Source organism: Tripterygium wilfordii, chromosome 1, assembly GCF_013401445.1.
Source record: "Tripterygium wilfordii isolate XIE 37 chromosome 1, ASM1340144v1, whole genome shotgun sequence".
Taxonomy (NCBI): Eukaryota; Viridiplantae; Streptophyta; class Magnoliopsida; order Celastrales; family Celastraceae; genus Tripterygium; species Tripterygium wilfordii.
Window position 1 is genome coordinate 4921931 of NC_052232.1, and position 8443 is coordinate 4930373.

General features: G+C 38.4%; 1 non-coding gene across 1 annotated transcript; it reads left to right on the forward strand.

Annotated features, from left to right (window-relative positions):
- Positions 1 to 981: 981 nt before the first annotated feature.
- On the forward strand, positions 982 to 1088 carry LOC120004266. Its single transcript, XR_005469477.1, has one exon. It is a non-coding gene; the product is annotated as a small nucleolar RNA R71 (small nucleolar RNA).
- The last annotated feature ends 7355 nt before the right edge of the window (positions 1089 to 8443 follow it).

An 8443-nucleotide genomic window follows, 5' to 3' on the forward strand; every position in this document is an offset into this window, starting at 1 on the left:
CTATGCAACAAGGTATAGTGAAACTCCCTGAATCCTTAAGCTTTGTTGGCAACTTCGTTTGTGATATGGCACTACACTCTTCAGTTAGTTGAACCACCTTATTCTCATCTACTTTCTTCTTTTCTTGCACAACAGAAGGTTCCACATCCGTCTTTGGTGTTGTCTTTTGCATTGATGGTGTTTCTTCTCTATTTCTCCTAAGACGCCCTGGAAACGGGATTGGAGGAACATAAGGTCTCACAGGTGGAGCAGGCTTATCGAGGTCAGGTAACCCATACATGATCGCACGACGCGACTGTTGAAAAGGCTGCTCTTGTTCTTGAACTTTCTGCTCTTCCAACTTTCTAGCAACTCGGCTTTGTTGCTCATCACATAGTGTGATGGCCATGGCATGCTCCCTATTGTTCGGATTTATCTCAGTTTGGCTTGGAAACTTGCCAGCCTCCCTTTGACTCAATGCTTCAGCGATTTGCCCCACTTGTGCCTCCAGTTTCTGATGGTTAATTGCCAACTGCCGCACCATGTCCTCCAATGTGGTGGTTGGTGGATTGGCTTGGTTTTGGGTGTTCTTCCAAGAAAAGTTTGGATGTGCCCGAAAACCAGGATTATAAGAGTTGGAGTACGGGTCAAACCTTGGATTCCGGTTACAAGAGTTCATCATGTTTGCTTGTTCTTGTACAAACTCCGGAAAATCCACTCCTTGAGTCGTATGCCCATTCATTGCTAGAAGCATGTCCAACTTGGTAGAGATGGCATCAACCTGCGATTTTGGTGTAAAAGAATCAAAATTGGAAATTTCATACACACCTGCTCGCTTACCTCTTACTTCCGAATGTTGTGTCTCAATAGCAAGCCTCTCAAATAAAGTTTGACATTCGGTTGGAGTCATTCCTAATCGATCCCCCTGCATAATTATTAACTGCAGCTTTGCTATAAACTGTCAGTGCCTTATAAAAGATGCGCATCAACACTAATAAAGGCAAGGCATGATGGGGACACTGAGTTAACAAATTATTAAATCTCTCCCATGCCTCAGAAAACGACTCATCAAGTTGTTGTTCAAATTGCATGATCTTATCCCTAAGAGCATCAGTTTTCTGAGTTGAGAAAAATTTTTCTAAAAATTTATTTTGTACCTCAGTCCATGTCGCCAGTGAACCCGGCCTCAAACCATTAAGCCATGTCCTTGCTTTGTCCTTCATAGTGTAAGGGAAGATCTTCAATCTCAAGTGCTCCTCAGTAACTCCTGAAGACAAAGACATGCTAGAAACCATATTAAAAATTTCACGAATGTGACTAAGTGGATCTTCCGAACTTAGACCATGAAAAGAAGGCATCATGTTAAAGTGTATGGTCTTAAGCTCGTAGTTCCTAGCTGCCGTCGGAAGTACGATGCAAGACGGAGATTCCGGAATAGTGGGGATGTCAAGATCACCCATTGTTTCAGCTGGAACTATTGCCGCCATCTTCTTGTCTTCGGTTGAGGATTCTTCGCTACTTTCACCTTGATTCTTGTTCCTCAACAAACTGTCAATGTCGTCTATGTAAGGTTGTAGCTCTCCTTTCAAAGAGCGTCTACCTTGCATAAACCTGAAAAAAAATAAAATAAAAAAAAAATTAAGTACACAATGAAACTAAACTAATCCCCGGCAACGGCGCCAAAAACTTGATGTAATATTTCTCGCAAGTGCACAAGAGTCTACGAATAGTACAGTGTATGCAAGTACGAGGTCGATCCCACGGAGACTAGTTAATCTAATTAATGTACCGAACTTGATGAATGATTGAGATTGAGATTTGGGGAAAAAGGAAGAATGATTGATGTAATAAAATAAAATAAAAATAAAGAAATAAAATTCAGATTTTGTATCCAATAAGAGAAGAACACTAGGGCATTGATTTCACCTAGTAATCCTATCACAAGCATCCAATTAACAAACACACAATTATGGTTCTGATTCAAGGGTTGATTCTTTCTTAAATATGTTGGTTCGTTCATTCGCGGTGCCAACAAATATTATTAACAATGGATTAATCCTGTTCGGTTCGCAGTTTTTAACCCAAGGCTAGCAACTCATTACGATCTAAAGAACTATAACAACCAATCAATCCCCTAAACCTTGTTCATGGCAGTCGACAATTGATTTCCCTAATTTCAGTTCCACTAAGACACGTGAATTCGGTTCGTTCCTTAGTCCTAGCTAGATGAATCTAATTGAGCATTCAATTGGTGGCCAATCAACCAAACAAACAATAGATTATAAGCATAGAAATTAAAGACAAGAATCATGAACCAAAATTATGCATTCAACTAATTGAAGTACTTGCAATAATCATACTAGGCTACATCAAGCCCTAGCAAAGAGGTTTAGTTACTCATGTTATAAGAACACAAGGAAACTAAATATGAGAACGTCATGAATCAAGAACAAGAACAAAGAGAAAACTAGAGAGAAGAACAAGAGCAAAAGCTAGAGAATGTGGCTCTCCAAATTCGTGTCTTCTATTATGCTAGAGGACTCCCTTTTATAGTGACAAAAGCTTCCTTCAATCAATGCCAATTCCAAATCATTCTCTGATTTCCTTCTCTCAATCTGATTCGGTTTTCCTTGCTTCCTTTTTTTTCTTGCCAAAATATTTCCTTCAAAGTCCTTCATATCAAAGCTTCCTTTTGCCTTCCTTCCTCTCACGTTTCTTTGCTTCCTATTGTCAAGTGGTGGCCCCACCTCTTTCACTCTTCAAAACCTTCCAAGATTCACTTTCCTTGATTAATTTGTCTTCTTTTGATTTTCTTCTTATTCTTCTTTTTAGGAAACCTTATAATGCCCTTTGTTCTTGTTTGATTAGGATTGGACTTGAAATAACCCTTGAATTTGTGGGCTTCTCCGTTGGCCTTAAATCAAAGGTCCAAGAAATACTTTTGTTTCACCATTTTGTGCAAATTAACCTACAAACCAAACCAAAGATAAATTATGCAATATTCATGTCCATTCCCATAAATAGAGACAAAAATAAGTGTAAATTGAGATGTAAAAATAGATAAATTATCATATGATCACTAGTTTAGCCTTCGAGCAACGTTTCGTAAGGTAAAGATGCCAATAGACCAAGTTATGTTTGAAATTGCACAAAAAGGTGAAAAGATCATATATGGAGAGAGTTGAGCAATTCCAAAGCATCAATATGGACCGTTGTACTCTATTTCGTATTCTTAGAAGTCTAACTGGCTAGTTTAGCTTCCGTGCAACGTTTCGTAAGGTAAAGATGCGAATAGACCAAGTTATGTTTGAAATTGCACTAAAACGTGACATGCTTATCTATGGAGAGAGTTGAGCAATTCCAAAGCATCAATGTGGACCGTTGTACTCTTTTTAGTGTTCTTAGAAGTCTAACCTGCTCACTTAGCCTTCGTGCAACGTTTCGTAAGGTAAAGATGCGAATAGACCAAGTTATGTTTAAAATTGCACAAAAAGGTGAAAAGCTCGTATATGGAGAGCGTTGAGCAATTTCAAAGCATCAATATGGACCGTTGTACTCTATTTCGTATTCTTAGAAGTCTAACCGGCTAGTTTAGCCTTCGTGCAACGTTTCGTAAGGTAAAGATGCGAATAGACCAAGTTATGTTTGAAATTGCACTAAAACATGACGTGCTTATCTAAGGAGAGAGTTGAGCAATTCCAAAGCATCAATGTGGACCGTTGTACTCTTTTTAGTGTTCTTAGAGGTCTAACCTGCTCATTTAACCTTCGTGCAACGTTTCGTATGGTAAAGATGCGAATAGACCAAGTTATGTTTGAAATTGACCAGAAACGTGAAAAGCTCGTATATGGAGGGAGTTGAGCTATTCCAAAGCATCAATGTGGACCGTTGTAATTTTTGTAGTGTTCTGAGAAGTGTAACCTGCTCATTTAAGCTTCGTGCAACATTTGGTAAGGTAAAGATGCGAATAGACCAAGTTATGTTTGAAATTGCACAAAAACTTGAAATGCTCAGATATGGAGAGAATTGAGCAATTCCAAAGCATCAATGTGGACCATTGTACTCTAGTTAGTATTCTTAGAAGTCTAACTGGCTAGTTTAGCCTTCGTGCAACGTTTCGTAAGGTAAAGATGCGAATAGACCAAGTTATGTTTGAAATTGTACTAAAACGTAACAAGCTTACCTATGGAGAGAGTTGAGCAATTCCAAAGCATCAATGTGGACAGTTGTACTCTTTCTAGTATTCTTGGAAGTCAAACCTGCTCACTTAGCCTTCGTGCAACGTTTCGCAAGGTAAAGATGCGAATAGACCAACTTATGTTTGAAATTGCACAAAAACTCGAAAAGCTCGTATATGGAGAGAGTTGAGTTATTCCAAAGCATCAATGTGGACCATTGTACTCTATTTGGTATTCTTAGAAGTCTAACTGGCTAGTTTAGCCTTCGTGCAACGTTTCGTAAGGTAAAGATGCGAATAGACCAAGTTATGTTTGAAGTTGCACAGAAACGTCAAAAGCTCGTATATGGAGAGAGTTGAGCTATTCCAAAGCGTCTATGTGGATCGTTGTACTCTATTTAGTATTCTTGGAACTCTAACTGGCTAGTTTAACCTTCGTGCAACGTTTCGTAAGGTAAAGACGCGAATAGACCAAGTTATGTTTGAAATTGCACTAAAACGTGACAAGCTTACCTATGGAGAGAGTTGAGCAATTCCAAAGCATCAATGTGGACAGTTGTACTCTTTTTAGTATTCTTGGAAGTCAAACCAGCTCACTTAGCCTTCGTGCAACGTTTCGCAAGGTAAAGATGCGAATAGACCAAGTTATGTTTGAAATTGCACAAAAACTTGAAAAGCTCGTATATGGAGAGAGTTGAGTTATTCCAAAGCATCAATGTGGACAATTGTACTCTATTTGGTATTCTTAGAAGTCTAACTGGCTAGTTTAGCCTTCGTGCAACGTTTCGTAAGGTAAAGATGCGAATAGACCAAGTTATGTTTGAAGTTGCACAGAAACGTCAAAAGCTCGTATATGGAGAGAGTTGAGCTATTCCAAAGCGTCTATGTGGATCGTTGTACTCTATTTAGTACTCTTGGAACTCTAACTGGCTAGTTTAACCTTCGTGCAACGTTTCGTAAGGTAAAGATGCGAATAGACCAAGTTATGTTTGAAATTGCACAAAAATGTGAAAAGCTCGTATATGGAGAGAGTTGAGCAATTTTAAAGCATCAATTTGGACCGTTGTACTCTATTTAGTATTCTTAGAAGTCTAACTTGCTAGTTTAGCATTCGTGCAAGTTTCGTATGGTAAAGATGCGAATAGACCAAGTTATGTTTGAAATTGCACTAAAACGTAACAAGCTTACCTATGGAGAGAGTTGAGCAATTCCAAAGCATCAATGTAGACAGTTGTTCTCTTTCTGGTATTCTTGGAAGTCAAACCTGCTCACTTAGCCTTCGAGCAACGTTTCGCAAGGTAAAGATGCGAATAGACCAAGTTATGTTTGAAATTGCACAAAAACTTGAAAAGCTCGTATATGGAGAGAGTTGAGTTATTCCAAAGCATCAATGTGGACCATTGTACTCTATTTGGTATTCTTAGAAGTCTAACTGGCTAGTTTAGCCTTCGTGCAACGTTTCGTAAGGTAAAGATGCGAATAGACCAAGTTATGTTTGAAGTTGCACAGAAACGTCAAAAGCTCGTATATGGAGAGAGTTGAGCTATTCCAAAGCGTCTATGTGGATCGTTGTACTCTATTTAGTATTCTTGGAACTCTAACTGGCTAGTTTAACCTTCGTGCAACGTTTCGTAAGGCAAAGACGCGAATAGACCAAGTTATGTTTGAAATTGCACTAAAACGTGACAAGCTTACCTATGGAGAGAGTTGAGCAATTCCAAAGCATCAATGTGGACAGTTGTACTCTTTTTAGTATTCTTGGAAGTCAAACCTGCTCACTTAGCCTTCGTGCAACGTTTCGCAAGGTAAAGATGCGAATAGACCAAGTTATGTTTGAAATTGCACAAAAACTTGAAAAGCTCGTATATGGAGAGAGTTGAGTTATTCCAAAGCATCAATGTGGACAATTGTACTCTATTTGGTATTCTTAGAAGTCTAACTGGCTAGTTTAGCCTTCGTGCAACGTTTCGTAAGGTAATGATGCGAATAGATCAAGTTATGTTTGAAGTTGCACAGAAACGTCAAAAGCTCGTATATGGAGAGAGTTGAGCTATTCCAAAGCATCTATGTGGATCGTTGTACTCTATTTAGTACTCTTGGAACTCTAACTGGCTAGTTTAACCTTCGTGCAACGTTTCGTAAGGTAAAGATGCGAATAGACCAAGTTATGTTTGAAATTGCACAAAAATGTGAAAAGCTCGTATATGGAGAGAGTTGAGCAATTTTAAAGCATCAATTTGGACCGTTGTACTCTATTTAGTATTCTTAGAAGTCTAACTTGCTAGTTTAGCCTTCGTGCAACGTTTCGTATGGTAAAGATGCGAATAGACCAAGTTATGTTTGAAATTGCGCTAAAACGTGACATGCTTATCTATGGAGAGAATTGAGCAATTCCAAAGCATCAATGTGGACTGTTGTACTTTATTTTGTGTTCTTAGAAGTGTAACCTGCTCAGTTAACCTTCGTGCAACGTTTGGTAAGGTAAAGATGCAAATAGACCAAGTTATGTTTGAAATTGCACAAAAACTTGAAAAGCTCGGATATGGAGAGAGTTGAGCAATTCCAAAGCATCAATGTGGACCATTGTACTCTATTTAGTATTCTTAAAAGTCTAACTGGCTAGTTTAGCCTTCGTGCAACGTTTTGCAAGGTAAAGATGCGAATAGACCGAGTTATGTTTGAAATTGCACTTAAACGTGGCATGCTTATCTATGGAGAGAGTTGAGCAATCCCAAAACATCAATGTGGATCGTTGTACTTTTTTTAGTGTTCTTCGAAGTGTAACCTGCGCATTTAACCTTCGTGGAACATTTGCTAAGGTAAAGATGCGAATAGACCAAGTTATGTTTGAAATTGCACAAAAACTTGAATAGCTCGGATATGGAGAGAGTTGAGCAATTCCAAAGCATCAATGTGGATCATTGTACTCTATTTAGTATTCTTAGAAGTCTAACTGGCTAGTTTAGCCTTCGTGCAACGTTTCGCAAGGTAAAGATGTGAATAGACCAAGTTATGTTTGAAATTGCACAAAAACGTGAAAAGCTCGTATATGGAGAGAGTTGAGCTATTCCAAAGCATCAATGTGGACCGTTGTACTCTATTTAGTATTCTTAGAACTCTAACTAGCTAGTTTAGCCTTCGTGCTACATTTCGTAAGGTAAAGATGCTAATAGACCAAATTATGTTTGAAATTGCACAAAAATGTGAAAAGCTCGTATATGGAGAGAGTTGAGCAATTTTAAAGCATCAATGTGGACCGTTCTACTCTATTTAGTATTCTTAGAAGTCTAACTTGCTAGTTTAGCCTTCGTGCAACGTTTCGTAAGGTAAAGATACGAATAGACCAAGTTATGTTTCAAATTGCACTAAAACGTGACATGCTTATCTATGGAGAGAGTTGAGCAATTCCAAAGCATCAATGTGGACCGTTGTACCTTTTTTAGTGTTCTTAGAAGTTTAACCTGCTCATTTAACCTTCGTGCAACGTTTGGTAAGGTAAAGATGCGAATAGACCAAGTTATGTTTGAAATTGCACAAAAAAGTGAAAAGCTCGTATATGGAGAGAGTTGAGCTATTCCAAAGCATCAATGTGGACCGTTCTACTCTATTTAGTCTTCTTAGAACTCTAGCTGGCTAGTTTAGCCTTCGTGCAACGTTTCGTAAGGTAAAGATGCGACTAGACCAAGTTATGTTTGAAATGTCACGAAAACGTGAAAAGCTCATAAATGGTGAGAGTTGAGCAATTCCAAAGTATCAATTTGGACCCTTGTACTCTTTTTAGTATTCTTAGAAGTCTAACGTACTAGTTTAACCTTCGTGGAACGTTTCGTAAGGTAAAGATGCGAATAGACCAAGTTATGTTTGAAATTGAACAAAAACGTGAAAAGCTCGTATATGGAGAGAGTTGACCAATTCCAAAGCATCAATGAGGACCGTTGTTCTCTATTTAGTATTCTTAGAAGTCTAACGTATGAGTTTAGCCTTCGTGCAACGTTTCATTAGGTAAAGATTCGAACAGACCAAGTTATGTTTGAAATTGAACAAAAACGTGAAAAGCTCGTATATGGAGAGAGTTGACCAATTCCAAAGCATCAATGTGGACCGTTGTTCTCTATTTAGTATTCTTAGAAGTCTAACGTACTAGTTTAGCCTTCGTGCAACGTTTAATTAGGTAAAGATGCGAATAGACCAAGTTATGTTTGAAATTGCACAAAAACGTGAAAAGCTCGTATATGGAGAGAGTTGAGCTATTCCAAAGCATCAATGTGGACCGTTCTACTCTATTTA